We start from the raw sequence: 19,717 nt of genomic DNA on the forward strand, positions 1-19,717 counted from the left end.
GTGAGGGGAGGCTGCTGGACATTTCATGAGTGAGGGGAGGTTCCAGTGCATTTCATTAGTCAGGGGAGGCCACTGGTTATTTCATTAGTGAGGGGAGGCTGCTGGACATTTCATGAGTGAGGGGAGGTTCCAGTGCATTTCATTAGTGAGGGGAGGTTCCAGTGCATTTCATTAGTGAGGGGAGGTTCCAGTGCATTTCATTAGTCAGGGGAGGCCACTGGTTATTTCATTAGTGAGGGGAAGCCACAGGGGAATTTCCATAGTTAAGGAAGGCAGCTGGATGTTTCATTAGTGAGGGGAGGTTGCAGGGCATTTCATTAGTGAGGGGAGGCTGCTGGGCATTTCATGAGTGAGGAGAGGCTACAGGGCATTTCAATTGTGAAGGGAGGCTGCTGGACACTTCCTCAGTGAGGGAGGCTGACGGACATTTCATTAGTGAGGGGAGGCCACCATTCATTTCATTAGTTAGGGGAGGCCGCAGGGGGATTTCAATAGTGAAGGGAGGCGGCTGGACACTTCATTAGTGAGGGGAGGCTGCTGGGCATTTCATCAGTGATGGGAGGCTGCTTGGCATTTCATTACTGGGTGACGTTCCCAACCCTAGGCTTATGCTCAAGTAAATACCTTGAGTGAGTTACAGCAGCTAGGTATTCTCCCAGATCCTTCGAGGCAACAGCAAACTTGCTTTCAACTTACATGGCTGACCAGAAGACAGAGCAACTTCTCATATTCACACACACTGGACTACTGATTCCTACAACATTTGAGGTGAGGATGAGATATACTACAGTACACAAAATCAGCCGTGCACAAAAGGGAGGATTTATTAAATAATTTACCTAAAGCACCAATATCTTCTGGTTTTACAAAGGCACTTTCATTCCTCATTTCGAGTTATAACACATCCATTTTTAGTTCAGCTTCCACTATAATCCCATAATAGTATATTCTGCGGCTCCGATATTTAGGTATAAAATTAAAGCTCCTTTTATCATAGTGAAAGATGTAATTACTCGGCCTAAAATTACCTTTTCCTCTTAGAGTTTCTTCCATGTACAGCGAGGGAGGAGCGGGAGGAATGGAAATATCCAGTGTAAATAAACACCTGAAATACCCCACCACAGCCTGGCACCACAGAAGGCCACGGTGGGGGAGGGGGGCTATAAAGGGCAATGTATGAGGTGAGGACGCAGAGATCCTGACAGAAAATATGTCTGAATATCTCTTTTTTTTTCTTTTGGAACGTTCCCTGCTGTCCTTAATTCTAGGTTATAGATATATGACCCTGTTCCCCCATGAAGATGACCTGGTGACCTCCACTAAAAGACTATGGTGTTCAGTGGTTATTGCTGGAGATCTGGAGTAAACACGTGACACGTTTCACTTCTCTGCTTTATTCAAGTATATTCTCCCTGGTAAGATTTTGCAGTTTTTTTGTATCCAGTCTACACATAGAATACACACAAATCTCTTTGATTTGTTATATACATTATCCATTTTCACCAAATTTCTCCTGTCCATAATTCTATTCCACGTAGCACAAAGAGGATTGTCATACTGCCACCCTATGGACAAGAAAGTTACTATTATAATACTTTTAAAAATTGTGAAGAAAAAACTACTATAATACTGCCCCATATGTACAAGAATATAACTGCTATAATACTGCCCCCTATGTACAAGAATATAACTACTATAATACTGCCCCCTGTGTACAAGAATATAACTACTATAATACTGCCCCCTATGTACAAGAATATAACTACTATAATACTGCCCCCTACGTACAAGAATATAACTACTATAATACTGCCCCCTATGTACAAGAATATAACTACTATAATACTGCCCCTATGTACAAGAATATAACTACTATAATACTGCCCCCTATGTACAAGAATATAACTACTATAATACTGCCCCCTATGTACGAGAATATAAATACTATAATACTGCCCCCTATGTACAAGAATATAACTACTATAGTACTGCCCCCTATGTACAAGAATATAACTACTATAATACTGCCCCCTATGTACAATAATATAACTACTATAATACTGCTCCTATGTACAAGAATATAACTACTATAATACTGCCCCCTATGTACAGGAATATAACTACTATAATACTGCCCCCTACGTACAAGAATATAACTACTATAATACTGCCCCCTATGTACAAGAATATAACTACTATAATACTGCTCCTATGTACAAGAATATAACTACTATAATACTGTTCCTATGTACAGGAATATAACTACTATAATCCTGCCCCCTATGTACAAGAATATAACTACTATAATACTGCCCCCTATGTACAAGAATATAACGACTATAATACGGCCCCCTATGTACAAGAATATAACTACTATAATACTGCCCCCTATGTACAAGAATATAACGACTATAATACGGCCCCCTATGTACAAGAATATAACTACTATAATACTGCCCCTATGTACAAGAATATAACTACTATAATACTGCCCCCTATGTACAGGAATATAACTACTATAATACTGCCCCTATGTACAAGAATATAACTACTATAATACTGCCCCCTATGTACAGGAATGTAACTACTATAATACTTCCCCCTATGTACAAGAATATAATTACTATAATACTGCCCTCTATGTACAGGAATATAACTACTATAATACTGCTCCTATGTACAAGAATATAACTACTATAATACTGCCCCCTATGTACAAGAATATAACTACTATAATACTGCCCCTATGTACAGGAATATAACTACTATAATACTGCCCACTATGTACAAGAATATAACTACTATAATACTGCCCCCTATGTACAGGAATATAACTACTATAATACTGCCCCCTATGTACAAGAATATAACTACTATAATACTGCCCCCTATGTACAAGAATATAACTTCTATAATACTGTCCCCTATGTACAAGAATATAACTACTATAATACTTTCCCCTATGTACAAGAATATATCTCCTATAATACTGCCCCCTATGTACAAGAATATAACTACTATAATACTGCCCCCTACGTACAAGAATATAACTACTATAATACTGCCCCCTATGTACAAGAATATAACTACTATAATACTGCTCCTATGTACAAGAATATAACTACTATAATACTGTTCCTATGTACAGGAATATAACTACTATAATCCTGCCCCCTATGTACAAGAATATAACTACTATAATACTGCCCCCTATGTACAAGAATATAACGACTATAATACGGCCCCCTATGTACAAGAATATAACTACTATAATACTGCCCCCTATGTACAAGAATATAACGACTATAATACGGCCCCCTATGTACAAGAATATAACTACTATAATACTGCCCCTATGTACAAGAATATAACTACTATAATACTGCCCCCTATGTACAGGAATATAACTACTATAATACTGCCCCTATGTACAAGAATATAACTACTATAATACTGCCCCCTATGTACAGGAATGTAACTACTATAATACTTCCCCCTATGTACAAGAATATAATTACTATAATACTGCCCTCTATGTACAGGAATATAATTACTATAATACTGCTCCTATGTACAAGAATATAACTACTATAATACTGCCCCCTATGTAGAAGAATATAACTACTATAATACTGCCCCTATGTACAGGAATATAACTACTATAATACTGCCCACTATGTACAAGAATATAACTACTATAATACTGCCCCCTATGTACAGGAATATAACTACTATAATACTGCCCCCTATGTACAAGAATATAACTACTATAATACTGCCCCCTATGTACAAGAATATAACTTATATAATACTGTCCCCTATGTACAAGAATATAACTACTATAATACTTTCCCCTATGTACAAGAATATATCTCCTATAATACTGCCCCCTATGTACAAGAATATAACTACTATAATACTGCCCCCTATAAATAAAAAAACACTTTCATTTATGAGAAAAGGTATTTTTAGGTGACTCCACCCTAATGCCCCCACAGTAAAATAGTGAGTGTAATTATCAGTATGTTATCATTTTCTCTGCCTTTGTCACCTCCCTCCAATATCTTCTCCCTCCTTTTATCACTTTCTTGCCTCATCCTTCACCGGCTCCTTGCTTTTTCCGGTCTAGACGGCAGTGAAGTAGATTCTGTATTTGTGGAAGCACAGAACCCGGCCATATGGATGTATATATTTAGATGCATTTGTTGCCAAACCCACAGCATCTGCATGACCACAAGTCTAGAAGAAGCCATTATCAAGTGTAAAGAATCACAGGAAGAGAGAAATCTGCTTATTAATACATATACAGATGGAAAGAGGTCAAAGGGGAAATAGCTAAAACTGGCAATAAAGATGACCAGACATGTAAGAAAACAGATTCAATTAGATCTTCGCAAGTGTCCTTTTAGTATTTTAAAGGCAAATTTAAAATGGTATTAGAGTATCTTTAAGGGAACTAGTCACCACTTTTTTCACAAATACAGCCATGGAGAGGTTCCCATAGAGCCATATTAACTAAATGCTACCCTTCCTTAAGCTAGAAATGGTTTCCCACACATCCCCATAAAATAAACTTTGTTCTCTTACTTCTCAGCATCCAGCCAGATTACTGGCTACTTGGGTTTATTTCCTATGGGGGCGGGCTCCTTATTTACTGGCTACAGGGGGCATCACTGTGACTTCTAGGGGCATCACAAAGACTACTGGCTACTGAGGTAGGTGCTGTGACTACTGGTGGCAGGCACTGGGACTACTGGCAACTGGTGGTCAAGCACTGCGACTGTTGGCTACTCTGGGGCAGGCATTGTGATTATTGGCTGCTGTGGGGTTGTTGCTGTGAGTACTGGCTCCTGACAATGGCTCTGACTGTTTGCAACTATTTGGGGGTGCTGTGACTATATTGGCTACTGTGTGGGGCACCAATACTCTTTTGTAGACTGTGAGGGGAATGTTACTATATTGGAGACCGTGGGGACATAATAATAATCTCTACGGGAAGAACAATATTAAGTTTGTTATAAGACGATAAAGGACATGATAATGGAGTGAGGAACCTAACATTTTTGTGTTGTTAAATCTGCAAAGAGGAGTTGTGGCTGGAAGAAGCTGAAATGGCAACCAGGTAGAAGAAGAAGATGTCTCTTATGATAAGATGTCATCGGATATAGTAAGTGCTGGAATTACACACAAGTTCACAATTCTGCACTCAGTACTCAATATTTTGTACACTAAGCTTGGTTTTGTTTGTTTTTTTTGAATAAACTGGGTTCCAATGCTACATTTTAGAGATGAGCGAACATGCTCGTCCGAGCTTGATGCTCGTTCGAGCATTAGCGTACTCGAAACTGCTCGTTGCTCGGACGAATACTTCGCCCGCTCGAGAAAATGGCAGCTCCCGCCGTTTTGCTTTTTGGCGGCCAGAAACAGAGCCAATCACAAGCCAGGAGACTCTGCACTCCACCCAGCATGACGTGGTACCCTTACACGTCGATAGCAGTGGTTGGCTGGCCAGATCAGGTGACCCTGGGATAGACTAGCCGCTGCCCGCGCTGCTCGCATCATTCTCTGTCTGGATGCCGCTAGGGAGAGAGCTGCTGCTGGTCAGGGAAAGCGTTAGGGTGTTCTATTAGCTTACTGTTAGGCAGGAGTGATTCAACAAGAACCCAACAGCCCTTCTTAGGGCTACAATAACGTTATACTTTTTTTTTTTTTATTTGCATCTAGTACCATTTTGTGAGGAATTAGCAGGGGGACTTGCTACCGTTGTGTTTAGCTCTTAGTGGCACACATATCCACCTCAAACACCAAAGTGGGAAAATTTAGTAGGGGTTGGATTTCAATTAGGCACAGTCTGCCATTTTTCCTTTTTTATTTTACGTTTATTTTGTTTAATAACTCAGCGTCATCTCATCTGGCATAGTAGTGTGCTTTCATACTTGGCTAGAAAATAGCCATAGGAGAATCCAAACGGCTTACGCCTACAGTAGCGTTATATATTTGATTTCTGGTTGATCTGCTGGTGGCTGTACTTGCTGCAGTGCATCTACTAGCCAATTGTGAGCAATTTGTAGTGAGACTTGCGACCGCTGTGTTTTGCGCTTAGTGACGCACATATCCATTGCAAAGACCGAAGTGGGAAAATTTAGTAGGGGTTGGATTTCAATTAGGCACAGTCTGCCATTTGTCCTTTTTTATTTTACGTTTATTTTGTTTAATAACTCGGTGTCATCTCATCTGGCATAGTAGTGTGCTTTCATACTTGGCTAGAAAATAGCCATAGCAATAGGATAGCATTGTTTGGTTTTAAAAACTCAAAAACACAAAAAAAAAAAAAAAAAAAAAAAAAGTTAAAAAAAAATTAAAGCTATAACTCTCATTTTAAAAATGTTTAACCCGAGGGCTAGGGGTAGAGGACGAGGGCGGGGACGTGGGCGTCCAACTACTGCAGGGGTCAGAGGCCGTGGTCCTGGCCGGGGTGAGACACCACCTGCTTATGAGGGAGCAGGGGAACGCCGCAGAGCTACACTCCCTAGGTTCATGTCTGAAGTTACTGGGACTCGTGGTAGAGCACTGTTGAGGCCAGAACAGTGCGAACAGGTGATGTCGTGGATTGCTGACAATGCTTCGAGCAATTTGTCCACCACCAGTCAGTCTTCCACGCAGTCCACCCATGTCACCGAAATCGCCACTCCTCCAGCTCCTGCACCTCAGCCTCCTCCCCCGCAGTCTGCCCCCTCCCAGGAAAATTTGGCATTTGAACCGGCATACTCTGAGGAACTGTTTTCTGGACCCTTCCCACAGTCACAAACCACTTGTCCGGTTGCTGCTGAGCAATTTTCCGATGCCCAGGTTTTCCACCAGTCACAGTCTGTGGGTGATGATGACCTTCTTGACGTAGTGGAAGTGTGTAAAGAGGTGTCCGACGATGAGGAGACACGGTTGTCAGACAGTGGGGAAGTTGTTGTCAGGGCAGGAAGTCCGAGGGGGGAGCAGACTGAGGGATCGGAGGATGATGAGGTGACAGACCCAAGCTGGGTTGAGAGGCCGGGTGAACACAGTGCTTCTGAGACGGAGGAGAGTCCTCGACCAGAACAGGTTGGAAGAGGCAGTGGTGGGGCCAGACGGAGAGGCAGGGCCAGAGCTGGTGCATCAGCGCCAAATGTGTCAACTAGTGAAGCTCCCGTGGCGAGGGCTCTTGCGGCGAGGGCTAGATCTTCAGAAGTCTGGAGGTTCTTTAAGGAAACACCGGATGACCGACGGACTGTGGTGTGCAACATTTGCCAAACCAGGCTCAGCAGGGGTTCCACCACTACTAGCTTAACTACCACCAGTATGCGCAGGCATATGAATGCTAAACACCCCACTCAGTGGCAACAAGCCCGTTCACCTCCGGCCGTGCACACCACTGCTCCTTCCCCTGTGTCAGCTGATAGTCAGCCCCCTGCCCAGGACCCTGCCACAAAAACCCCATCGTCGCCTCCACGATCCTCCACAGCATCCACCAGCGTTCAGCTCTCCATACCCCAGACGCTGGAGCGGAAACGCAAATATAGTGCAACCCACCCGCACGCCCAAGCCCTTAATGTGCACATCTCCAGATTGCTTAGCCTGGAGATGCTGCCCTATAGGCTAGTAGAGACCGAGGCCTTTTGCAACCTCATGGCGGCGGCCGCCCCTCGGTATTCGGTCCCCAGCCGCCACTACTTTTCCCGATGTGCCGTCCCAGCCCTGCACCAGCACGTGTCAGACAACATCACCCGTGCCCTGACCAACGCCGTTTCTGACAAGGTCCACCTGACCACGGACACGTGGACGAGTGCTGCCGGGCAGGGCCACTATAACGCTGACGGCACATTGGGTTAACTTGGTGGAGGCTGGGACCGAGTCTGACCCTGGGGCTGGTCATATACTGCCGACGCCGAGGATTGCGGGGCCTACCTCGGTCCAGGTGTTTGAGGCCTACTATGCCTCCTCCTCCTCCCACCCCTCCTCCACCTCCTCCTCCGAACTACCATCCGTGGGCACGGCGCCATCAGTCGGTAGCTCTAGGCACAGCAGCAGTGCCGTTGCTAAGCGACAGCAGGCGGTGCTCAAACTGCTGAGCCTAGGCGATAAAAGGCACACCGCCCAAGAGCTATTACAGGGCATCACGGCGCAGACTGATCTGTGGCTGGCACCGCTGAACCTGAAGCCAGGCATGGTTGTGTGTGACAACGGCCGTAACCTGGTGGCGGCTCTGCAACTCGGCAGACTGACACATGTGCCATGCCTGGCCCATGTGTTAAATCTGATAGTTCAGCGTTTCCTCAAGACATACCCCAATCTGTCAGATTTGCTCACGAAGGTGCGCCGCATCTGTGCGCATTTCAGGAAGTCCAGCACAGATGCTGCCACTCTCAGGGCAGCGCAGCGCCGCCTCCAACTGCCCGCTCACCGACTGTTGTGCGACGTGCCCACGAGGTGGAATTCAACATTAACCATGTTATCCAGAGTTTACCAGCAGCGCAGAGCGATTGTAGACTGCCAGATGTCAACTTCCACCAGAACTGGTAGTCAGGTCAGTCAGCTTCCTCAAGTCTACAATGAGGAGTGGACGTGGATGTCTGATATCTGTCAGGTGCTGAGTAACTTTGAGGAGTCAACACAGATGGTCAGTGGCGATGCCGCCATCATCAGCCTCACCATCCCGCTGCTTGGCCTGTTGAAAAACTCTCTGATCAGCATGAAGTCGGAAGCTTTGCGCTCGTCACAAGAGACGGGGGAAGAAGATTCCCTTGTTGATAGCCAAAGCACCCTTAGGTCTGTTTCTCAGCGCATATCGGAGGAGGTGGAGGTGGAGGAGGATCAGGAGGAAGAGGAGGAGAATGTTGGCGAGACACAAGAGGGGACCATTGTTGAGTCCTTTACTGTTCAGCGTGTATGGGCAGAAGAAGAGGAGTTGGAGGAGTTGGAGGAGGAGGAAATGGACAGTCAGGCCAGTGAGGGGAGTGAATTCTTACGCGTTGGTACTCTGGCGCATATGGCAGATTTCATGCTAGGCTGCCTATCCCGTGACCCTCGCGTTCAAAGAATTTATTCCAGCACCGATTACTGGGTGTTCACTCTCCTGGACCCACGGTACAAGCAAAATCTTTCCACTCTCATCCCTGCAGAGGAAAGGAGTGTGAGAATGCATGAATACCAGCAGGCCCTGGTGCACAAGCTGAAACAGTATTTCCCTTCTGACAGCGCTAGCGGCAGAGTGCGTAGTTCTGCGGGACAAGTAGCGAGGGAGAGTAGGCGAGCAGGCAGCTTGTCCAGCACTGGCAAGGGTACGCTTTACAAGGCTTTTGCCAGCTTTATGTCACCCCAGCAAGACACTGTCACCTGTCCCCAGTCTCGGCAGAGTAGGGCTGATCTTTACAGAAAGATGGTGAGGGAGTACGTAGCTGACCATACCATCGTCCTAAATGATCACACAGCTCCCTACAACTACTGGGTTTCAAAGCTGGACATGTGGCACGAACTGGCGCTGTACGCCTTGGAGGTTCTTGCCTGCCCTGCCTCTAGCGTCTTGTCCGAGCGGGTTTTCAGTGCAGCTGGTGGCATCATCACCGATAAGCGTACACGCCTGTCGACTGACAGCGCTGACAGGCTGACGCTTATTAAGATGAATAAAGCCTGGATTTCTCATAATTTCCAATCTCCACCAGGTGAAGGAAGCTCAACCTGAATAATTGATCCACTCCTCCTTCTCCTCATTTTCCTCCTTCTCCTCCTCTTTGTACAGTAAAGCATAGGAAACTGGCTATTTTTTGACAGGGCCCACTGGCTCTTGCTATAGTACTTTATGCATTTAATTTTTCTGGAGGGCCACCGACCCGGTCCTCTGTTTTAAACAATTTTTGGGAGTGCCACATACAGGCACTCAATCTATTCAATTTTTCTGGAGGGCCACCGACCCGTTCCTCTGTTTTAAACAATTTTTGGGAGTGCCACATACAGGCACTCAATCTATTCTATTTTTCTGGAGGGCCACCTACCTGCTCCTCTGGTTTGAAAACTTTTTGGGACTGCCACTTACAGGCACTCAATCGATTCCATTTTTCTGGAGGGCCACCTACCTGCTCCTCTGGTTTGAAAACTTTTTGGTACTGCCACATACAGGCACTCAATCTATTCTATTTTTCTGGAGGGCCACCTACCTGCTCCTCTGGTTTGAAAACTTTTTGGGACTGCCACATACAGGCACTCAATCTATTCAATTTTTCTGGAGGGCCACCTACCTGCTCCTCTGGTTTGAAAAATTTTTGGGACTGCCACATACAGGCACTCAATCTATTCTATTTTTCTGGAGGGCCACCTACCTGCTCCTCTGGTTTGAAAAATTTTTGGGACTGCCACATACAGGCACTATCCAAATTAAATTGTCTCCATAGCAGCCTCCACACGTTGTCTCCATTGCTACCTCCAAAAGTCGTCCATATAGCTGCCTCCATACATCGTCCCTTTATCAAACGAGGTGTGTCAGGCAGAAATTTGGGTTGTTTTCATGGATTCCACATCAAAGTTGTTAACTTTGTCGCCACCCAGCTGTGTTATCCACAAAATATACTAATAAACTTTTATCATTTACCAATATTATTTCAGCGCTTCTTGCGCATCTGTTTACATTCCCCTCACCCGCCATATCCTAAACTTATAAGAACGCTACTACACTTGATCTTATACAAAAGGTTCTTAGAAGTGCTGTTTGGGGAGTAGCCTAGAGACAGGGGCTTGGATTGGCGAAAGCTCGCCTGGCAGCGGAGCGCCAGCTCCATGCCAAGATCCAACTAACATAGTTTTAACTGCAGCACCTTTAATCTACTACTAGTTCACTGCCTCCATACATGGTCCCCTTATCAAACGAGCTGTGTCAGGCAGAATTTTGGGTTGTTTTCATGGCTTCCATGTTAACTTTGTCGCCACCCTGCTGTGTAATCCACAAAATATACTGGCAAACTTTTATCATGTACCGATATTATTTGAGCGCTTCTTGCTCACCTCCTTTGGTTCCTCTCTGCCACCCATTGGTTTGAAGCCTGAGTCCATTTAGGGTATGTCGCCATGCCACTCTCTAGCCTGCTGCCGCTGCCTCTGCATGCCGTCCCCTATAGTGTCAGGGTCAATTATTGCATGTTTTAGATGCTATCTAGCCTCATTCTGTCACTCTGTCATGGCCATGCTGTTGCCCATAATTTTGGCATAATGGTGCGATTAAGCAGCCTCAGAGGCATCCATGCATGCTGCCCCTGCTGTTTCCTGTCCATTTCCGTGGTGTTTCCATCCTTTTCTGAGGTTCCCAGGTGTTTGGCCAAGCTTCCCTGTGCAGAGCCTTGGTCCCCTTGAAAAATGCTCGAGTCTCCCATTGACTTCAATGGGGTTCGTTATTCGAGACGAGCACTCGAGCATCGGGAAAAGTTTGTCTCGAATAACGAGTACCCGAGCATTTTAGTGCTCGCTCATCTCTACTACATTTACATCCTTATCCTTCTGGTGCTGCATTTATGTACTGAACTTGGATTTGATGTCAGATATATATGTGAACTTGGATACGTGCTGTAAGTATTGGGCTTGTTTCTGGTGCAATACTTATGTACTGTACTTGAGCTTGGTTATGAGGCTGCATTTATGGTATGAACTTAGCTCTAGTGCTGGGTTTAACTTGGTTCTGGTGTTGTAAGTGTCTATGGATCCATGCATCCGGAAGTGTCTTCTGGATCTATGCAGTTAACACCACATGTTTGTAATTATGGGTTGGTAGAGGGGCTGTATATGTCTATATATGAGTTAATATGTTAATTAAATAATTTTAGATATGAAAAGGTCTAAATAGTATATTAATATAAAGTGCATTTTAACAGAGTTGTTAATTACGTAGGTAGCATTGTATCTTGCGATGCTCGACACAACAGACTTCTTGGTCCCAAAGCGGAGAGCCTACAAAAGTGGATTATAATATAGGAGAAGCCCAAGCCTTCTAGGGACCCATGGCCACCCAAACCACCAACCAAATTTTATACTCAGAAGGACTTTCATCCATTAAATCCTTGTACATCTGTTTCTGCTCTCAATACACATTAATGCAAGAGCCATTTCAGGACCTCTGAAGGTCCTCTAACAGTCCGGAAACAGCAGATTGTAAGCAGACAGAAGGGACATGTCCTCCATTCCCCAAGAAGCTGATTCTAGTGATTCCAGACTTGTGGGGGCTATAATATTCATACAGCCCAGGGCCCATTGAAGTTTTAATCCGCCCGTGAGAGCCTGTTGTTAAAAATTTGAATCTCACCGTCCCACATACATGCTCCAGAAAGTTAAAACACCTTTAGCATTAAGTAGATCTTTATGTTTACAGTCTTTGTACAGGGCCTTTTATTAAACAGTGCAGAAACTGGTCTCAAAGTGTCCTTCCAAGGAGGACCAAAAGGACTGGTACCTGTGTAATACCCTATTGTTCCTGTTGGAGTGCAGTAGAGTAACTGATCCCAGCAACAGGATATCCTTCCATTAGGCAACATTCATTACAGACAAGGATTATGATATTAGGGTAATCTTAAAGGGATCTAACTTGAATAGATCTACACTAAGTGCTCATTTTCATCATGGTGGCCCTCATCCCTTTCACTTCTGGGTTACAAAAACGTCTTGTAGGAAGTAATTCTCATAAGAAGAATAATAGACAGCTAATAATGGAGTCATCTACTGACTTCTTACTCTGGAGTCTAGAAAAAGTATGTGGTCTACCAGATCTGCCAAAGACAGCAAGGCAGAAAACGTTTTTTTTTTTTAGACAATCATTAAAATTTGTTTTTGGTTTTAAGAATTTTTTTTTTTAAATAAGGATATCTGATCTAGGGAGGGACTTGGTCTTAGATGTTTAGATCCCAAGCTGTTTCCCATTTTCCACTCAATGTCAGGCTGGTCATAAGCCATAGCCGCCTGTCACCACAGGTTACTGCCCGCCTGACACTGAGCAGGGAGCAGGAAGTGGCCTTGACCTTCTCTTACTCACATGGGCCCGAAAAGTAAGAATGAGAGAAACAAGGAGAAATGCCGTCTTTACATCCAAAATATACACTGAAACCTAAAGCATGGCACATGTATGAGGCTGTCGCTTGGGGGGTTATGGGCCTAGTTTATTTTGTGATTTTGTGATATTTGCAGCTCTAATAACAAAAAGTTCTCTTTCCCCAATATTGCTGAGCAGGGTGAGAGACTGGTGACTGCTATACACTCACTGGCCACTTTATTAGGTACACCTGTCCAACTGTTTGTTAACACTTAATTTCTAATCAGCCAATCACATGGCGGCAACTCAGTGCGTTTAGGCATGTAGACATGGTCAAGACAATCTCCTGCAGTTCAAACCGAGCATCAGTATGGGGAAGAAAGGTGATTTGAGGCCTTTGAACGTGGCATGGTTGTTGGTGCCAGAAAGGCTGGTCTGAGTATTTCAGAAACTGCTGATCTACTGGGATTTTCACACACAACCATCTCTAGGGTTTACAGAGAATGGTATGAAAAAGAAAAAACATCCAGTGAGTGGCAGTTCTGTGGGCGGAAATGCCTTGTTGATGCCAGAGGTCAGAGGAGAATGGGCAGACTGGTTCGAGCTGATAGAAAGGCAACAGTGACTCAAATCGCCACCCGTTACAACCAAGGTAGGCAGAAGAGCATCTCTGAATGCACAGTACGTCGAACTTTGAGGCAGATGGGCTACAGCAGCAGAAGACCACACCGGGTGCCACTCCTTTCAGCTAAGAACAGGAAACTGAGGCTACAATTTGCACAAGCGCATCGAAATTGGACAGTAGAAGATTGAAAAAACCTTGCCTGGTCTGATGAGTCTCGATTTCTGCTGCGACATTCGGATGGTAGGGTCAGAATTTGGCATCAACAACATGAAAGCATGGATCCATCCTGCCTTGTATCAACGGTTCAGGCTGGTGGTGGTGGTGTCATGGTGTGGGGAATATTTTCTTGGCACTCTTTGGGCCCCTTGGTACCAATTGAGCATCGTTGCAACGCCACAGCCTACCTGAGTATTGTTGCTGACCATGTCCATCCCTTTATGACCACAATGTACCCAACATCTGATGGCTACTTTCAGCAGGATAATGGAAACCTGGCGAAAATGCGCCGTGCGGACCCTTAGTAAATGTGCCCCAGTGTGTGTATAAGCTCTGGCTTCACTGCCTAACTAAATGGGGCAGATTTACTTACCCGGCCAATTCGCGATCCAGCGGCACGTTCTCTGCGGTGGATTCGTGTCTTCGGGCGATTCACTAAGGCAGTTCCTCCGACGTCCACCAGGTGGCGCTGTTGCGCTGAAGAGCATCGGAACGCACTGGAGTACACTGAGCCGGGCTGAGTGAAGGTAAGCTTTAAAAGGTTACCTTTAAAAAATGCGTCGGTTTCTCCGAATCCGTCAGGTTATCGTTCGGTCACGCCACCCGATTTCCATCACGTGCATGCCGGCACCGATGCGCCACAATCCGATCGTGTGCGCCAAAATCCAAGGGCAATACAGGGAAAATCGGCGCAAATCGGAAATATTCAGGTAACACGTCAGGAAAACACGAATCGGGTCCTTAGTAAATGACCCCCAATGTCTTCCCAAAAAGAGATAAAACGGCCGCAATGCACTTCAGCAGAAGGTTTGCTCTACCTCCAGATGCAGACACTGTTAGGTAGTGAAGCCAAAGCAGCAAGCAGACAGCGTTGGCAACTGGACGCAGCAGATCTCCCCTGCTGAGAGCACGGTGCAAACAGCGGCCATCTTACCTCCGTAAGTGAAGGGCACTCTCAGCAGGAGAGTTGCCCCACCATTAGATGCTATCGACTTGCTGCATGTCATCAGTTGGCCATCACTGGCTTAAAACATCAGAGATACAAATAAATAATACTACCGGGATGACCACCTTATAGTGATGTATTGCCTTCACACTGTCACTGAAGAAAGAACATTATTTGAAGAGAATATTACTGCTAGACAAATATTACCGCACTATCATGTGAGACATAACATAATAGCTTCCAGTGTCGGACTGGGTTTCCTTAGGCCCACCAGAGAAAACCAATCTAAGGGCCCACTCTTCATTATCCCCCAGGAAATATACTCTAGCAACCTCCAAATTGTGTTGTTTTCTGATGGGTTGAGACAGGGCCCACCAGAGGATCCTCTGGTATTCTGGTGGGCCAGTCCGACACTGATAGCTTCACATAACATATATGAATTACATATAAGGCCGCATTCATATGAATGTGGGGCTGTAAATACGCCCCCCTTTTCTTTACTTGCACACATTTTAGCTTTTTGGTGCGTAAAAGAGGATTTTTAACTGTACCTGTATCTCAGTGTAATAGGCCAGAATAACCCTGTCCCTGATTATATCCGGCTACAGTTCACATCCCAGGATATGAAATAGCCTTGGCCACTTTAACCCTGGGTATAGTCTGATGCATGACATGATGTGAACATGTGACCAGCGGCCATCTTCTGTCCTGTGTCTCCATTACAGAGACCAAGTCACAGGACTGATTAAAGGGCCGGTAGAATTTTAATTCTCCATTATATGGTATGTTCAGAACATTTTTCTGCTAAGGGAAACAACATTTTCAATAACAACTAATTACATATAAGCTTATATTTTATTGAACTGTTTGAATATGCTTATTCCCGGAATACGCCTTTACTGGTACACAAAGAAACAAATATAATGATATAAATATGGTGGTACCGTATATATATTAATACCATCCAGAGGTCAACCATAGTATTCTGTAGTGTATAAATTATACCACAATACAGGCAGTCCCCGGGTTACGTACAAGATCTGTAGGTTTTTACATAAGTTGTATGTAAGTTGGAACTGTATATTTTATAATTGTAACCCCAGCCAAATTTGTTTGGTCTCTATGACAATTGGATTTTAAAACTTTTGGGTTGTCATAAGAACCAGGATTAGTAATAAAACTTAATTGCAGACACCATTGATAACTGTTATAGCTGACAGTTGTAGCCTAAGGCTAAAGTATAGTAAATTACCAGCATTCAGAGGTCTGTTTGTAACTAGGGGTCTTCTGTAAGTCGTGTGTCCTTAAGTAAGGGACCCCCTGTATATACTTCCTACATAACAGTTCCACAAATGCCCAAAGAGTCCATACCATAAGTATTTAACAAGACACAACTAAACCTTTTCGAGAACGGGTGCCCAAACTACAGCCAAAATCCACGTATTTACTGTGAAGTGCCAACATGGCATTTGAAGTAGTAACTTATTGCTACCTGTTCTTCCACATCTTTCAATTGTATTGGCCTTTCCTCTCTGTAGTGGAAGAATGGTTGGTCCAGCAGGAGGACCTCCAAAGATATTGCAGTTCTTTCACCAGTTCTCACTTTTCCCGCAGTTCCAAACAGCCAATCAAGTGTTGCTGTAAAATAGTGTTAAAAGCAGCATTTCTTAAGTTTGATCCTATTTGGTGAACTCTGTCCTGGGGCGATGGCCTGAGTGCCCACAGAATTGGCTCTGAGTGCCACCTCTGGCACACGTGCCATAGGTTCGCCACCACTGGTCTAAGGGAACTATAATGCCTAGGCTTAGAAACCAGAGTGCATTGAATTATGGATAACCTGCACTCTATTGTCTTATTTTCTGGACTACAATTCAAGTTCGTTGGCTAAGAGCATATCTAACCTTTCAAGAACAAACTAAGCATAAATCACTAGTGCTGTCTATGCACATGAGGATCGTTTCCCCCCTCTGCAGGCTCTATCCCTAAATCTCTGTTGTCTCAGAGACGACGGAAAGCTATCTGCTATGATGTTTTACTTATACAGACATACAGAAAAAATCAGCAGGTTTATATAGGACATCAAAGAGAAATACTGACCTGTGCAGAGATAGTGACTAGTATTTTTGTATACAAATCACTTGGGGTGAGAGAGAAACTATAAGCTTCAGCAGCCTCTGTCAGTTCATTTGTCTCTCCTCTATCACTAAGAAGCTTTAACAGGCTCATAAATGACAATGTAGAAATGTAGTGACTAGTATTCCTGTGGAAAAACCCCTTGGGGTGAGAGAGAAACTTACTATTAGCTTCAGCAGACTCTTTCTGTTCCTGTGTCTGTTCTCTATTCCTCAGCAATTGCTGGAGAGAAGAGCATTTTCCTTTTATAAGATAACTTACAAAGTTTGGTATATTAATATTCACTATTGATTTATGCAAAATTTTTGATGCATCATTTTTGAGTGGGGGTCTGGACCCAGAACTGGAATGTCAGAGCATTTCACGCACAATAACACCTAAAAAGGGAGATTTTTTTTTCCCATTTGCTGTTAATAATTTATACGTCTTAATCTCCTAAAGCAGTGGAAAATGCAGCCGTGCTCTTACACGTCCCGGTAATGAATAAGCATTTGTAGATTTACATGATTAGTACATGAGACTGAGCATGGAGAAGATATCATGAACTTAATGTCCCTGTGTATAGAACATTGTCGATTGTACCGGCCACCACAATGTCCTCACAAAATATACTAACCCTGCTAATGGCCCCCACGCTGTATAAAATCCCCCTTATTGGCCCCCACATAGTACATGGCCCCCTTCCTGTTGCTTTTTATCGCCCCTCCTATCACTATTTGTAGTGCCATCCTGTCTATTGACCCTCCAAAGTATACTTTTCTTTACCCCCACTTATAACAAACCCCATTTTTAGTGCTGCCAGTTTTGTAGCTTTCTCCCCACCCTTTCTTCTTTTAGGGTTCTTTTTGCAACCATTCACTTGAATCAATGAATAATGCACAATGAACCATTAGAGGCACAAAGGTAGAGAGGGGAGCGGACAGCTCCCTGTTTCACCATTGCAGTCAAATCTATCTCTTTCCAGAAGATGCAGATATAGTTGACATGCAATGTGTGGTCTGGCCTGGGCCATATGCCGTGGGTCTGTATGCGGTCCTTGTCAGTATCCTGCTGTCTAGCCCTTCCCTCTGACTGTACCTATTATGGGGGTCCTGTCAGTATCCTGCTGTCTAGCCCTTCCCTCTGACTGTTTCTGTTATGGGGTCCTGTCAGTATCCTGCTGCCTAGTCCTTGTCTCTGACTGTACCTATTATGGGGTCCTGTCAGTATCCTGCTGCCTAGCCCTTCCCTCTGACTGTTCCTGTTATGGGGTCCTGTCAGTATCCTGCTGTCTAGCCCTTGTCTCTGACTGTTCCTGTTATGGGGTCCTGTCAGTATCCTGCTGCCTAGCCTTTCCCTCTGACTGTTCCTGTTATGGGGTCCTGTCAGTATCCTGCTGCCTAGCCCTTGTCTCTGACTGTTCCTGTTATGGGGTCCTGTCAGTATCCTGCTGCCTAGTCCTTGTCTCTTACTGTTCCTGTTATGGGGTCCTGTCAGTATCATGTTGCCTAGTCCTTGGCTCTGACTGTTCCTGTTATGGGGTCCTGTCAGTATCCTCCTGCTGTCTAGTCCTTGTCTCTGACTGTCTCTGTTATGAGGTCCTGTCAGTATCATGTTGCCTAGCCCTTGTCTCTGAATGTTCCTGTTATGGGGTCCTGTCAGTATCCTGCTGCCTAGTCCTTGTCTCTGACTGTCTCTGTTATGGGGTCCTGTCAGTATCCTGCTGCTTAGCCCTTGTCTCTGACTGTTCCTGTTATGGGGTCCTGTCAGTATCCTGCTGCCTAGCCCTTGTCTCTGACTGTCTCTGTTATGAGGTCCTGTCAGTATCCTGCTGTCTAGTCCTTGTCTCTGACTGTTCCTGTTATGGGGGTCCTGTCAGTATCCTGCTGCCTAGTCCTTGTCTCTGACTGTTCCTGTTATGGGGTCCTGTCAGTATCCTGCTGCCTAGTCCTTGTCTCTGACTGTTCCTGTTATGGAGATCCTGTCAGTATCCTGCTGTCTAGCCCTTGTCTCTGACTGTCTCTGTTATGGGGTCCTGTCAGTATCCTGCTGCCTAGTCCTTGTCTCTGACTGTTCCTGTTATGGAGATCCTGTCAGTATCCTGCTGCCTAGCCCTTGTCTCTGACTGTTCCTGTTATGGGGTCCTGTCAGTATCCTGCTGCCTAGTCCTTGTCTCTGACTGTTCCTGTTATGGGGGTCCTGTCAGTATTCTGCTGCCTTAGGAAGGATGAGACATGGCTGTTGTCTGGATGTTAGCCTTAAACACACATGTATAGAAATAGGAAAAAATTTAAATTTAAATAAACTTAGAATTATTTCATTTTTGGAGGACCGATATATAAATACTTTACTTTTCAGTTTCTTAATACTGAATGAGTAGAACCTGCTTATTCCGTCTCCCCGTCAACTTCCTAGCACTGGCCTGTCACAGTGGCTCCTCAGTCCAGAGAATAATGGTGCTCTGAACTTCCCAAACACAACTCAAAGTGACAGCATAAGTAAAAATCTGTGCTGCACATGGCCTCAGGCGAAAAGTGAAATGTTGCCCCCCCCCCCCCCCCCATCCGTTCCAGAATTGGAGAAAGGCAGAGATACAGCATATGGCCCAAGTGCTTAGAGTTCCCCCCTCACATCATGGTTATTGCCGTTTCATCTTTTGTAAAAGTGACCAGATGTGGAATTTATTTAAAAAAAAAAATAGACAGAATTTCAGAATAATACAATAATAGAAGTAAAGAAAGAAGAGAAAATGAATAATAAAATAATAAAAAAAAATTATAAAATA

The sequence above is a fragment of the Engystomops pustulosus genome, chromosome 4 (genome assembly GCF_040894005.1).
Source record: "Engystomops pustulosus chromosome 4, aEngPut4.maternal, whole genome shotgun sequence".
Classification (NCBI taxonomy): Eukaryota; Metazoa; Chordata; class Amphibia; order Anura; family Leptodactylidae; genus Engystomops; species Engystomops pustulosus.